This window comes from Triticum aestivum, chromosome 1A, assembly GCF_018294505.1.
Source record: "Triticum aestivum cultivar Chinese Spring chromosome 1A, IWGSC CS RefSeq v2.1, whole genome shotgun sequence".
Lineage (NCBI taxonomy): Eukaryota > Viridiplantae > Streptophyta > Magnoliopsida > Poales > Poaceae > Triticum > Triticum aestivum.
The window spans coordinates 576,139,283-576,152,645 of NC_057794.1; positions in this window are offsets into that span (position 1 = coordinate 576,139,283).

Here is a 13,363-nt window from a genome sequence, read left to right on the forward strand (position 1 = left end):
AATAAAGCTCTTCCAGCAATGCCCAACCTTGGTTTTACCATTTGCCACCTAGCCTCTTTTTCCCTTGGGTTTCCGGAGCCCGGGGGTCATCTTATTTTAAACCCCCCCGGGCCAGTGCTCCTCTGAGTGTTGGTCCACCTGTCAGCTGCCGGTGGCCACCAGGGGCAACTCTGGGTTGGCCTACCCGTACCTTGGACAATCTGAGTGTGCCCTGAGAACGAGATATGTGCAGCTCCTATCGGGATTTGTCGACACATTCGGGCGGTGTTGCTGGTTTAGTTTTACCTTGTCGAAATGTCTTGTAACCGGGATTCCGAGTCTGATCGGGTCTTCCGCTAGAAGGAATATCCTTCGTTGACCGTGAGAGCTTGTCATGGGCTAAGTTGGGACCCCCTGCAGGGATTTGAACTTTCGAAAGCCGTGCCCGCGGTTATGGGCAGATGGGAATTTGTTAATGTCCGGTTGTAGATAACTTGAACCTTAACTTAATTAAAATGAATCAACTGAGTGTGTTACCGTGATGGTCTCTTCTCGGCGGAGTCCGGAAAGTGAACACGGTGTTGGAGTAATGCTTGCCGCAGGTTGTTCTCTAGTTATTCGTTCGTGCTTTGCCTTCTCTTCTCGCTCTCTTTTGCGAACAGGTTAGCCACCATATATGCTAGTCGCTTGCTGCAGCTCCACATATTACCTTGCCTTACCTATAAGCTTAAATAGTCTTGATCGCGAGGGTGCGAGATTGCTGAGTCCCTGTGGCTCACAGATTACTTCCAAACCAGATGCAGGGCCAGACGACTCCGTTCCAGATGACGCGCTTGAGCTCAAGTGGGAGTTCGACGAGGACTCACGCCGTTACTATGTGTCTTCCTGATGATCAGTAGTGGTGCCCAGTTGGGGCGATCGGGACCGTGTCGCATGTTGGGTTGATCTTTTATTTTGGCACCGTAGTCGGGCCATGAGTGATTGGATGATGTAATGCTATTTATGTACTTTGTTTGACGTGGCGAGTGTAAGCCAACTATGTACCTTCCCCTTTTATTATCTATATTACATGGGATGTTGTGAAGATTGCCTTACTTGCGACATTGCTTTCAATGCGGTTATGCCTCTAAGTCGTGCTTCGACACGTAGGAGATATAGCAGCATCGAGGGCGTTACAAGTTGGTAATCAGAGCCTTCCCCGACCTTAGGAGCCCCCACTGCTTGATCGTTTTTAGCAGCCGTTGTTGAGTCTAGAAAAATGTTTTGAGTCATTTAGGAATTATATATCGGAGAGTTTAGGAATTCTTTTTACTCCCCAGTCCCTTCATCGCTCTGGTAAGGCATCCTGACGTAGAGTTTTGACTCTTCTCTTCTCAAATTTCACTAAAAAAATTTAGGATCACGCGGGTATCTTGGAATCGTTCCGATGGATTTGTGACGAGAACATTGTTCTTGGTGCCTCCTGTCATTTAGGGGTTGTGGCAGTGTCCCGGGGAGTTGAGCTCCGAGGTGTTGTCGTCACAATTTTATCGTTGCAGTTCTGGAATACCTGAGTTTAGTACGCCGACATCGAAAATCTCTTTTATGCAGTTGTTGGTGAGATAACCTCGACGCCACCCAGTACTGGGGCGGGAGTTCGGGAGTATTGCCATAACTTGTATAACGGATGCTTTTCAAAGGTTAAGGTAGATGGTTTCCGAAGTTTTTCTCAGTTATGTGTTGAAGGATGGATACAGCTGGATGTAGGATTTGCTAGATTTGGGTGAGATATTATGCTTCCCCTGTATCCCCAACACCTGATTGCATAACCGGAAAGGTTCGGGAGTTTCATAGGTGGGAATTCTTGTAGCTCTAGTTCTTCTTCCACGGATATTTGGTTTGAGATTGGGATTTCTTACCGAGTATTCGTTCTTGATCCGTACCTTGTTGATTTATTCCTCTACCTAAATTCTAAGTCACTTCTCAATTTATGGATATGTGACCATTTCAATTGGAATGCATTCGTTCTTATGTTCGGATGTGAAGACTATATGTTGCAATTTCAACCCGCTTGATTCAGCTTCAATTTTATCTGTCAATGTGCTAACGGATGTCACCCTCTTCAGGATGGCTCCCGCTAAGAGCAGCAATCAGAATCAGAATCAGGATCCGCCACCACCTCCCCCTCCTCCGGAGGCATGGCAAGCTGTGATGGCCGCAACCAATGCAAACACGCAGTTGATCATGCAAATTCTTCAAGAGCGCAATCAAGCGAACCAAGGCAACCAAGGCAACAATCAGAATCACTTTGCTACACTCAACCAGTTCCTTGCTAACCAGCCAAAGACCTTTAGCAATTGTGTTGAGGCAACTGATCCTGACGATTGGCTCGTGGACTTATGCAAGCATTTCGAGTGCAGTAACGTCAGGCCTGAGGACTTTGTCAAGTTCGCATCCTTCCAACTCAAAGACCAAGCTGCAGAATGGTTCCAGCAGTACAAGGATTCCAGAGGAGGCCGTGTGATTACCTGGGATGAATTCCGCCAAGACTTCAAAGCTCATCATATTCCTCAGAGTGTGGTTGAAAGCAAGTGTGAGGAATTCCGCAACCTGAAGCAAGGCTCTTTGTCTGTCTATGACTACAACAAGTTGTTTCAGAAGCTCACCCACTTTGCTAAGCAGGACGTCCCTGACGAGAAGAGCATGATATACCAGTTTAGGGGTGGTCTCAGAGAAGAAATCCAGCTAGCTCTTGTTCTATTTGAGCCCTTGAGGTACGATGAGTTCTACAACATGGCATTGAAGCAAGAGGCTGCTCAACTGAAGTGTGATGCTTCCAAGAAGCGAGTCAGAGATGCTACTCCTTCTTCCTCTACTCAAGTGGCCAAGCAGCAGAAGTATTGGCTTCCTCCTCCTCCGTTCCGTCAGCCGTATCAGAAGAGCAAAGGTGGCAGTGGATCTTCCCACCCACCCAACCCTGGCTTTCAGAACAAGACTTCGTCTCAAGCTCCAAGATCGAGTGCTCCGTATCACCGTTCGCTTTCAGAGGTCGCGTGCAACAAGTGCCAATAGAAGGGTCACTATGCCAACAAGTGCTTCAATCAGAGGCGTCTCCCTCCTCCTCCTCCGGTGAGATCGGCAAGTACAGCTGTGGTCAAGCATAACCCCAAGCACGCCAAGGTCAATTTGATGAATGCAGCTCAGGCAGAGGACTCGTCAGATGTCATCATGGGTAACCTTCCTGTTAATGATATTCCAGCTAAAGTTCTTTTTGACACTGGTGCATCGTATTGTTTCATCTCAAGACCATTTACATCTAGGCATGAATTGACTTTGCAAGTTTTGCCTAGTCCGTTACCAGTTGTCTCTCCCGGTAAGCGCATGCATGCTAACTCCATCGTTCCGGATGTTACTATCACCTTGGGTGACTACAAGTTTTTGGCTTCTCCAATGGTTCTTGGTGACTCGGATATTGATCTTATTCTCGGAATGGATTGGCTTTCTAAGCACAAGGCGCATCTTGATTGTGCTGCCAGGCAGATTCAATTAACTCATTCGTCTGAGGATGTAATTGTCTTTGCCGCTCGCGATGATACAATCTGTCTGTTTTCTCTCAATGAGAAGGGTGAACTGGATGCCATCTCGCAAATTCCAGTCGTTTACGAATATCAAGACGTCTTTCCAAAAGAGCTTCCAGGAATGCCTCCGCACTGGCCAGTTGAATTCGTCATCGATCTTGAGCCTGGCACGGAACCAGTGTGCAAATGTCCCTACAAGCTCGGACCTGAAGAGTTGAAGGAGCTGAAGAAGCAACTCGATATTCAAGAGCGAATGGGTCTCATCCAACCTAGTTCCTCTCCGTGGGGTTGTGGAGTTCTTTTTGTGAAGAAGAAGGATGGAACGGACCGACTTTGTGTTGACTACCGTCCATTGAACAAGAAGACTATCAAGAACAAATACCCACTTCCCAACATCAATGAGCTGTTCGAACAACTCAAAGGTGCCCAAGTATTCTCCAAGCTCGATCTCCGTATGGGTTATCACCAGATTCAAATCCGTGAGCAAGATATTCCCAAGATGGCTTTCAGGACAAGCTATGGTTCATATGAATACACTGTCGTGTCTTTTGGCCTCGTCAACGCTCCTCCGACTTTCTCTCGCATGATGAACTTCATCTTCAATGCCTACACCAATGACTTCGTTTTGGTCTATCTCGACGACATTCTTGTCTTTTCGAAGAACAAGGAAGATCATGCCAAACACTTGCGTTTGGTGCTTGATAAGCTCAGGGAACACCAGTTCTACGCCAAGTTCTCAAAGTGCGAGTTTTGGCTCGATGAGGTTTTTATCTTGGGCATATCATCTCTGCCAAGGGCATTGCGGTGAATCCTGAGAAGGTGTCTGCAATTATGAATTGGGAACCACCTCAGAACGTGAAGTAACTCCGTAGCTTCCTCGGTCTCGCAAGCTACTGTCGAAGGTTCATTGAGAACTTTTCAAAGATCGCGAAGCCTCTCTCAAATCTTCTCCAGAAGCACGTCAAGTACGTTTGGTCTCCGGAATGTGACATCGCTTTCAACACTTTGAAAGAGAAATTAGTCGCTGCTCCAGTTCTGACTCCTCCTGATGAATCCAAACCGTTCGAGGTCTTCTGCGATGCCTCTCTTCAAGGTCTTGGTGCAGTGTTGATGCAAGAAAAGAAAGTTATGGCTTATACCTCTCGCCAGTTGAAGCCCAACGAGAAGAACTACCCCACTCATGACCTCGAGTTGGCGGCAGTTGTGCATGCTCTTTTGACTTGGAGACATCTCTTATTGGGAAGAAAAGTGGACATCTTCACTGACCACAAGAGTCTCAAGTACATCTTCACTCAGCCTAATCTCAACCTCAGGCAGACTTGATGGGTCGAAATGATTCAAGAGTATAATCCGAGTATTGAGTATACTCCAGGCAAGGCCAATGTGATTGCTGACGCTTTGAGCAGGAAGGCTTATTGCAACAGTCTGATTCTCAAGCCTTATCAACCCGAGCTTTGTGAAGCTTTCCGCAAACTTAATCTGCAAGTTGTTCCTCAAGGTTTCCTCGCCAACCTTCAAGTCTCTCCTACCTTGGAAGACCAGATTCGCCAAGCCCAACTTCTTGATGCTATGGTGAAGAAGGTGAAGATTGGGATTGCCAAGAGCCAACCCAAGTACAAGTGCTACCGCCTTGATGACAAGGATACTCTCTTCTTCGAGGATCGTATTGTTGTGCCCAAAGGTGATCTTCGTAAGGTTATCATGAACGAGGCTCACAATTCACTCCTCTCAATCCACGCTGGGAGCACGAAGATGTATCAGGACCTCAAGCAGGCTTATTGGTGGACTCGAATGAAGCGCGAGATTGCTCAGTTCGTGAACGAGTGTGATGTCTGCAGAAGAGTGAAGGCAGAACACCAAAGGCCAGCGGGTCTCCTCCAACCTCTTGCCATTCTAGAATGGAAGTTTGACCACATTGAGATGGACTTCGTGACTGGGTTTCCAAAGTCCAAGCGTGGCAATGATGCTATATTCGTTGTCATCGACAAACTCACTAAAGTGGCTCACTTTCTGCCTATCAAAGAGTCTATCACTGCAGCTCAATTGGCGGAGCTGTATACCTCTCGTATTGTCTCGCTGCACGGTATTCCACAGGTGATCTCTTCAGACCGTGGCAGCATCTTTACCTCCAAGTTTTGGAATTCTTTTCAGAAGGCCATGGGCACCAACATCCGCTTCAGCACAACTTTCCATCCTCAAACTAGCGGTCAAGTCGAGCGTGTCAATCAGATTCTTGAAGATATGCTTAGGGCTTGTGTGATCTCCTTCGGCATGAAGTGGGAGGATTGTCTTCCATATGCTGAATTCTCCTACAACAACAGTTTTCAAGCAAGTTCGGGCAAAGCCCCATTCAAAATTCTGTATGGCAGGAAGTGTCGTACCCCTCTCAACTGGTCTGAAACCGGCGAACGTCAACTTCTGGGAAATGACTTAATCACAGAGGCAGAGGAAATGTGCAAAGTCATTCGAGATAACCTCAAAGCAGCGCAATCGCGCCAGAAGAGCTACTATGATAGTAAGCACCGTGATTTGGCTTTCGAGATCGGAGATCATGTTTACCTCCGCGTCTCTCCAATGAAAGGTACTCGTCGCTTCGGTATCAAAGGGAAGCTTGCCCCTAGATACGTGGGACCTTTCAAGATCGTCAGCAAGAGAGGCGATCTCGCCTATCAACTCGAGCTTCCTTCAAACTTTGCAAATGTGCATGACATGTTCCATGTCTCTCAGCTCCGCAAGTGCTTCAAGACTCCTGAACGCACCGTCAACTTCGAAGACATTGATCTCCAAGAAGATCTCTCTTATCGTGAGCACCCCGTTGCTATTCTTGAAGAGACTGAACGCAAGACTCGCAATAAGTCATTCAAATTCCTTAAAGTCAAGTGGTCACACCATTCCGACCGTGAAGCCACCTGGGAATGCGAGGATCACCTCCGTTCTGAGTACCCGGCGTTCTTCCAGTCCTAGATCTCGGGACGAGATCCTTTCGTAGTGGTGGAGTGTTGTAACACCCACGGATATGTTTTACCTAATATGTAATCCAACTCTTGCTGTTTCCGGCGTTAAGTTATTTTATTTTCTCGGGTTCGGGTTTTTGTCTCCGTGTGTTGTTGTTGTTGTTGTTGTTGTTGTTGTTGTTGTTGTTGTTGTTGTTGTTGTTGTTGTTGTTGTCATGCATCTCATATCATGTCATCATGTGCATTGCATTTGCATACGTGTTCGTCTCATGCATCCGAGCATTTTCCCCGTTGTCCGTTTTGCATTCCGGCGCTCCGTTCTCCTCCGGTGGTCATTTCTTCCTTTCTTTCGTGTGTGGGGGTTAAACATTTCCAGATTGGACCAAGACTTTCCAAGCGGCCTTGGTTTACTACCGGTAGACCGCCTGTCAAGTTTTGTACCATTTGGACTTTGTTTGATGCTCCAACGGTTAACCGAGGGACCGAAAAGGCCTCGTATGTGTTGCAGCCCAACACCCCTTCATTTTGGCCCAAAACCCACCAAAACCCTCTCCATCATCTAGAGCGTTCGATCATGATCGCGTGGCCGAAAACCGCACCTCATTTGGACTCTCCTAGCTCCTCCTATGCCTGTTTAAAGACCCCCTCCGAAATTCTCGTTTTCCCCTCTCCCGAAACCCTAGATCCATCTCCACCCGCCGCCGCCGGACAAAATCTCGCAGGCCGGACAGTGTCCGACCTGCGCCGCCGCCGCCACGTGTCGTCCGCCCATTGGCCCGCACCGCCGCCGCCACGTGTCGTCCGCCCGTTGGCCCGCGCCACCGCCCCACTTCGTCGTCGCCGCCGGCCCGGGAGGCCCAGGGCGGGCCCCCGAGGCCCATCTCCGCCGCCGCCTCACGCCTGCGCCCCGACACCGTCTTCCTCGGCCCCGGCCGCCGCCGCCCGGCGTTCGCCGTCGCCGCCACCTACCCTCGCCGGTGCCGCGCGCCCCCGGAGCCGCCACGCTCGGCGCGCCCTCCTCCGCCGCCCCGCGACCAGCTCCGGCCGGATCCGGTGAGATCCGGCCCGGGGACCCCTTCTCCGGCCTCCCCCACCTCTACTCCGGCGACCCCCGCGCAGGAACTCGGCGAGGTGCCTCGGGAACCGTGTCGGCGATCCAGATCTGAAAAATTAGGGTTGACTCCATTTTTTCCCTAAGTCCGCAGATTAAATTGCCATGTTCATCGTGCCGTAACTTTGCAGCCACAGATCCCTTTTGGGCATATAGCATATCAAAATGTTCGCCGCAGAGAGCACATCATTTCATCCCATTGCATCATTTTCATTTGAGCTCATCTTGATGACTGAAATGCTGTTGGAAGAGTGCTATTTGAGATAATTGTCAGATCTGCTGCTTCAAATGGCTATTTATCATTTTTGCCATGATTTTTGTGTGCATGATATTCCCCTGAGCTCTACATATGTTTTGTTATATGCTTTGCCATCTTTCCAGAGGTGCAATCCATGTATTTTTGTGATGTGTGTGGTGACTAGCACAAGCTTGCAAAGTGGTGCATTCGTTAATGCTGATTTCAGGGACTTAGCAATTCCACTAAGTCCTTGGACTGTTTTGATCAATATGCCATATGTTCATGTTGTTTTCTAGTGATCCGTGCCTCTTTTCAGGATGATCAGTAAGGATGATTTGTTATTCTTGTAGTGTTCTATCCATCCATGTCTTTGTTTGCAATTATGGAGCACCCTAGCTTGAGTCCATCGAGCTCTACTTTTGCTATTTCGTGAATCTGGGCAGATTGTCGACTTGTTAGCGATTTTGCCGAGGATGCTGTAGTTGATCCGTTCATGCTATGTTATTGTTCTTGCCATGTCTAGCTTGTATTATGTTTCTTCTTGATGGGTGCATGCTTATTTTGTCATGAAATGCTCTGTAGTGAGTGCATCGAGCTCGTAAACATGCCTACTTGATATCCGATTTGCATGTTCCAGTTTTTCTCTAAGTCCGTGATCTGTTTAAGTTTTTGCCATGTTCACATGTTTGCAATTGTATTTTCTGACCCCTTTTGGCTCAAGGTCACTAAGGGACTTTTGTTAAGCTCTTTGAGTAGCTCCATGACATGCTTTACTTTGCCATGTTCAGGCCCTGCAGCATATAGTTTTCATGCTCCAAAGTGTGCTACCTGATCTGAAATTCTAGACAAGTGTTAATTTCACTAAGTATGAGATCTGTTTACCAATTGCTCTTTTGCCATGCTTGTTTGAACCTGTTAATGGATGAATTGGCCGTAGCTCAGTGTTCATCTTTTGTTAAGCATTATGAATGGATCCCTGCCATGTATTTTGTTGCCATGTTTGAGTGCTGTAGCATGTTTAACTTGTTGCATTTAGATGCCTACTTGCTGTTTATCGCAGACCGGTGTCATATTTGTTTCGCTTGCCATTTCCAAACCGTGTCTCCGGTTCCGGCGTTCTTTATATCGTTTTCAAGCGAAATCATCTCACCTTTCCAGTGGAACACTTGGATTTCCATGTTGAGTCCAGGTTCAATCATCCCTTGTAAAATCTTGCATATGCATCACATATCGCATCTCGCATAGCATACCATGTTTGCATCATGTTATTTGAGCTTTGCACGTGGTTGATTGTGTCCTTCTTGCTTGTTTGTCTTGTTTGGGTAGAGCCGGGAGACGAGTTCGCTAACGAGGAGCCCGTTGAGTTTGCTTTCGAGGATCCAGTCAACTCTGACAACTTTGCAGGCAAGATGATCATACCCTCGAAATCACTTCTATCTTTGCTTTGCTAGATGCTCGCTCTTTTGCTATGCCTATGCTACGATGCCTACCACTTGCTTATCATGCCTCCCAAATTGCCATGTCAAACCTCTAACCCACCATGTCCTAGCAAACCGTTGATTGGCTATGTTACCGCTTTGCTCAGCCCCTCTTATAGCGTTGCTAGTTGCAGGTGAAGATTGGAGACCGTTCCTTGTTGGAACATTATTTTCTTGTTGGGATATCATTATATTATCTTGTTATCTTAATGCATCTATATTCTTGGTAAAGGGTGGAAGGCTCGGTCTTTTGCCTAGTGTTTTGTTCCACTCTTGCCACCCTAGTTTCCGTCATATCGGTGTTATGTTCCCGGTTTTTGCGTTCCTTACGCGGTTGGGTGATAATGGAAACCCCTTGACAGTTCGCCTTGAATAAAGCTCTTCCAGCAATGCCCAACCTTGACTTTACCATTTGCCACCTAGCCTCTTTTTCTCTTGGGTTTCCGGAGCCCGAGGGTCATCTTATTTTAAACCCCCCCGGGCCAGTGCTCCTCTGAGTGTTGGTCCACCTGTCAGCTGCCGGTGGCCACCAGGGGCAACTCTGGGCTGGCCTACCCGTACCTTGGACAATCTGAGTGTGCCCTGAGAACGAGATATGTGCAGCTCCTATCGGGATTTGTCGGCACATTCGGGCGGTGTTGCTGGTTTAGTTTTACCTTGTCGAAATGTCTTGTAACCGGGATTCCGAGTCTGATCGGGTCTTCCCGCTAGAAGGAATATCCTTCGTTGACCGTGAGAGCTTGTCATGGGCTAAGTTGGGACCCCTTGCAGGGATTTGAACTTTCGAAAGCCGTGCCCGCGGTTATGGGCAGATGGGAATTTGTTAATGTCCGGTTGTAGATAACTTGAATCTTAACTTAATTAAAATGAATCAACTGAGTGTGTTACCGTGATGGTCTCTTCTTGGCGGAGTCCGGGAAGTAAACACGGTGTTGGAGTAATGCTTGCCGCAGGTTGTTCTCTAGTTATTCGTTCGCGCTTTGCCTTCTCTTCTCGCTCTCTTTTGCGAACAGGTTAGCCACCATATATGCTAGTCGCTTGCTGCAGCTCCACATATTACCTTACCTTACCTATAAGCTTAAGTAGTCTTGATCGCGAGGGTGCGAGATTGCTGAGTCCCTGTGGCTCACAGATTACTTCCAAACCAGATGCAGGGCCAGACGACTCCGTTCCAGATGACGCGCTTGAGCTCAAGTGGGAGTTCGACGAGGACTCACGCCGTTACTATGTGTCTTTCCCTGATGATCAGTAGTGGTGCCCAGTCGGGGCGATCGGGACCGTGTCGCATGTTGGGTTGATCTTTTATTTTGGCACCGTAGTCGGGCCATGAGTGATTGGATGATGTAATGCTATTTATGTACTTTATTTGACGTGGCGAGTGTAAGCCAACTATGTACCTTCCCCTTTTATTATCTATATTACATGGGATGTTGTGAAGATTGCCTAACTTGCGACATTGCTTTCAATGCGGTTATGCCTCTAAGTCGTGCTTCGACACGTAGGAGATATAGCCGCATCAAGGGCGTTACAAAGGAGTTTTCATGGCTGTACGTTTTGCCTTCTGTACACTGTGAACGTACACTGTGAACGTACAGAGGAGAGGAGGAGAAGAGGCGTTCGCTGTGGGAGAGTCATGCGGAAGGAGAATCGCTGGGGTTGGCGTTGAAACATAGGCAAGTGGAGATAAATAAGGCAAGGAAAGGAATTAAAAGAGGAAGTTATCAATCTTGCCGTTTCTTCTATGTACATATACATGCAGCTGATTCTCTTCTGTATGTGCGTGAAGAAGAAAGGTTCAACCATGTGGGCTAATGGTCCATGTGGAAAAGAAAGAAAAAGAAAGAGAGATGGACTTTGGCCCATTGGGTTGAAGAACAAACAAAACAAATAACAGTAGTTGGCTGCCCCATAGGAAAGAGAGATAATAAGCCTAGAATTCGACTCATAGTTTGAGAGAGGAAAAATAAAGGAATTCTCCTTTTTAGGAAATCTAGAAAATGGACAAGAGCTCAAATAGAATCCCACGAACTTAAAAATCAAAGGAACGCAGACTCACATATTTAAATATGCTTAAGACAAAAAAAAAACTAAAAGGAAACAATAAAACTCAATTTAATTTAAGTTGGCATTAGCTCAAATTAAATCTTCCAAATTATAAAAGTCCAATTTAAGCTTTGTTAACAAATAAAACAAACGAAATTTTCTCTTTCTGATTTTTGGAAAACTTTTTCTTAAACATTCCGAGAATCGGGATGTTACATTTCGTGATGTTTTCACAGAATCTTGTCTTCCAGCCTCAGAGTCTCAAGACGTAGGAGATGTAAATTACGGGCGGAAAGCTTGGCCGCTTTCTAATGTAATCATATAATTCTTTGAATATTTTGGGATGAGAACCAAAAAAAATCATGAAATCGAGCTCTGCAAGCTCACCTACCCTTTAACAAAAAAAAGATCACCTACAATGGTGAGACTGCTCCCACATATTTTTCCCAAGTAATTTAAAATTTAAAGACAAGGTCACCCTTGTTTTATGTACAGTTTTGAAGATGGACATCAGTTAGTAATGCGGAGGCCGGGTGTAATGCTTAAACCTTTTAAGTAATAATACCCCTTATCTTTTTGAATTGTTTGGATTGCTTACCGCATGTGTCATGTGGTAATAGTACCCATTATCGAAAAATTTAAAACTTACCGATGAGAAAATCAATATAAAAAATTCAAGAAAAAGGAAGCCGAAAACCAAACAATTTGATTCAAAAGTTTAAACTAAATAATACGATTGAAAAACAAAAAACAAAACCTTTGGAATTCAAAATTTTGAGAAGGGTAAAATTTCAATACAATAATCAAGCTGCTTAGAAAAAGGCGCGCCACTTTGACAATTGGTGGCTGTGCCTTTTTTTTTACCCCGCAAGAGAAAAAGGCACAACTACCAATTGGTGCTGATATTTATACAACATTTTGTCAACCCTGTTTTTTTGTTTCAGATACAGTACAGATGCATGCGCTCATATATATGTGCATACACTTATTCTTATAAGCACACACGCACAACCTGCTTCTATGAGCTCCTTCGAAAGATTGAGCCGCCATATCATCTTGAGATTAACGAAGTCACCAAAGGCTCCTCGTAGTCTACGTGAACGTCTCCTCTCATTGAACGCGCATCATCGGAAATACTGAAATAAGTTCAGAAATAAAAGCGAGCACCCTGGTGGGCTGAAAATACCACTGTCCATCTAACCATTCAAGCACAGACTGGGTCGCTGTTAAACCTGTTAAGGAAAAAAAATTGAAATTAAATGAAATCCAAGGGCCTGCTCATGCTCGACCTTTATACACGTGGCGGCAATGGCGGCTCCTGCTTTCCTGAGCTTGCTTGTGCGCTTGGCGCGATAACGAAGAGGAGGTGAAAATGGTGGCATGACATTGCGATATGGGGGCACGACGACACAAACGCGTATTGATTCGTGCGCAACTGCATGCTCCAATCGGAGACGAAGAGGCCATGCCAATGGCATGCATGGGCTTGCTGCTTGGTTCATCGGGAATTCGGTTACGGACAATTCGTGATGTTCCCACAGAATCATGTCTTCCGGCCTCAGAGTCTCAAACGTGGGAGATGTAAATTATGGGCGGCGAGCTTGGCCGCTTTCTCATGTAATCATTTTTTTTAATATTTTGGGATGAGAACTAAAAAAAATCATGAAATCGAGCTTTAAAAGTTCAGCCGAAATCATGAAGTCGAGCTCCGCGAGCTCACATACCCTTTTCGAAACATAATAATACAAGGTCACCTACAATGGTGAGACTGCTCCCACATAATTTTTTTCCTAGTAATTTAAAACTTAAATATAAGGTCACCCTTTTTTCATGTACTGTTTTGAGAGTGAATATCGATTGGCTGTGTGCATCTTAGTTATGCAGAGGCCAGATGTAATGCTAAAACGTTTTAAGTAATAAAACATCTCTTATCAAAAAATTTAAAACTTACGAATGAGGAAATTAATATAAGAAATTCAAGAAAAAAGGAAGCTGAAAACCAA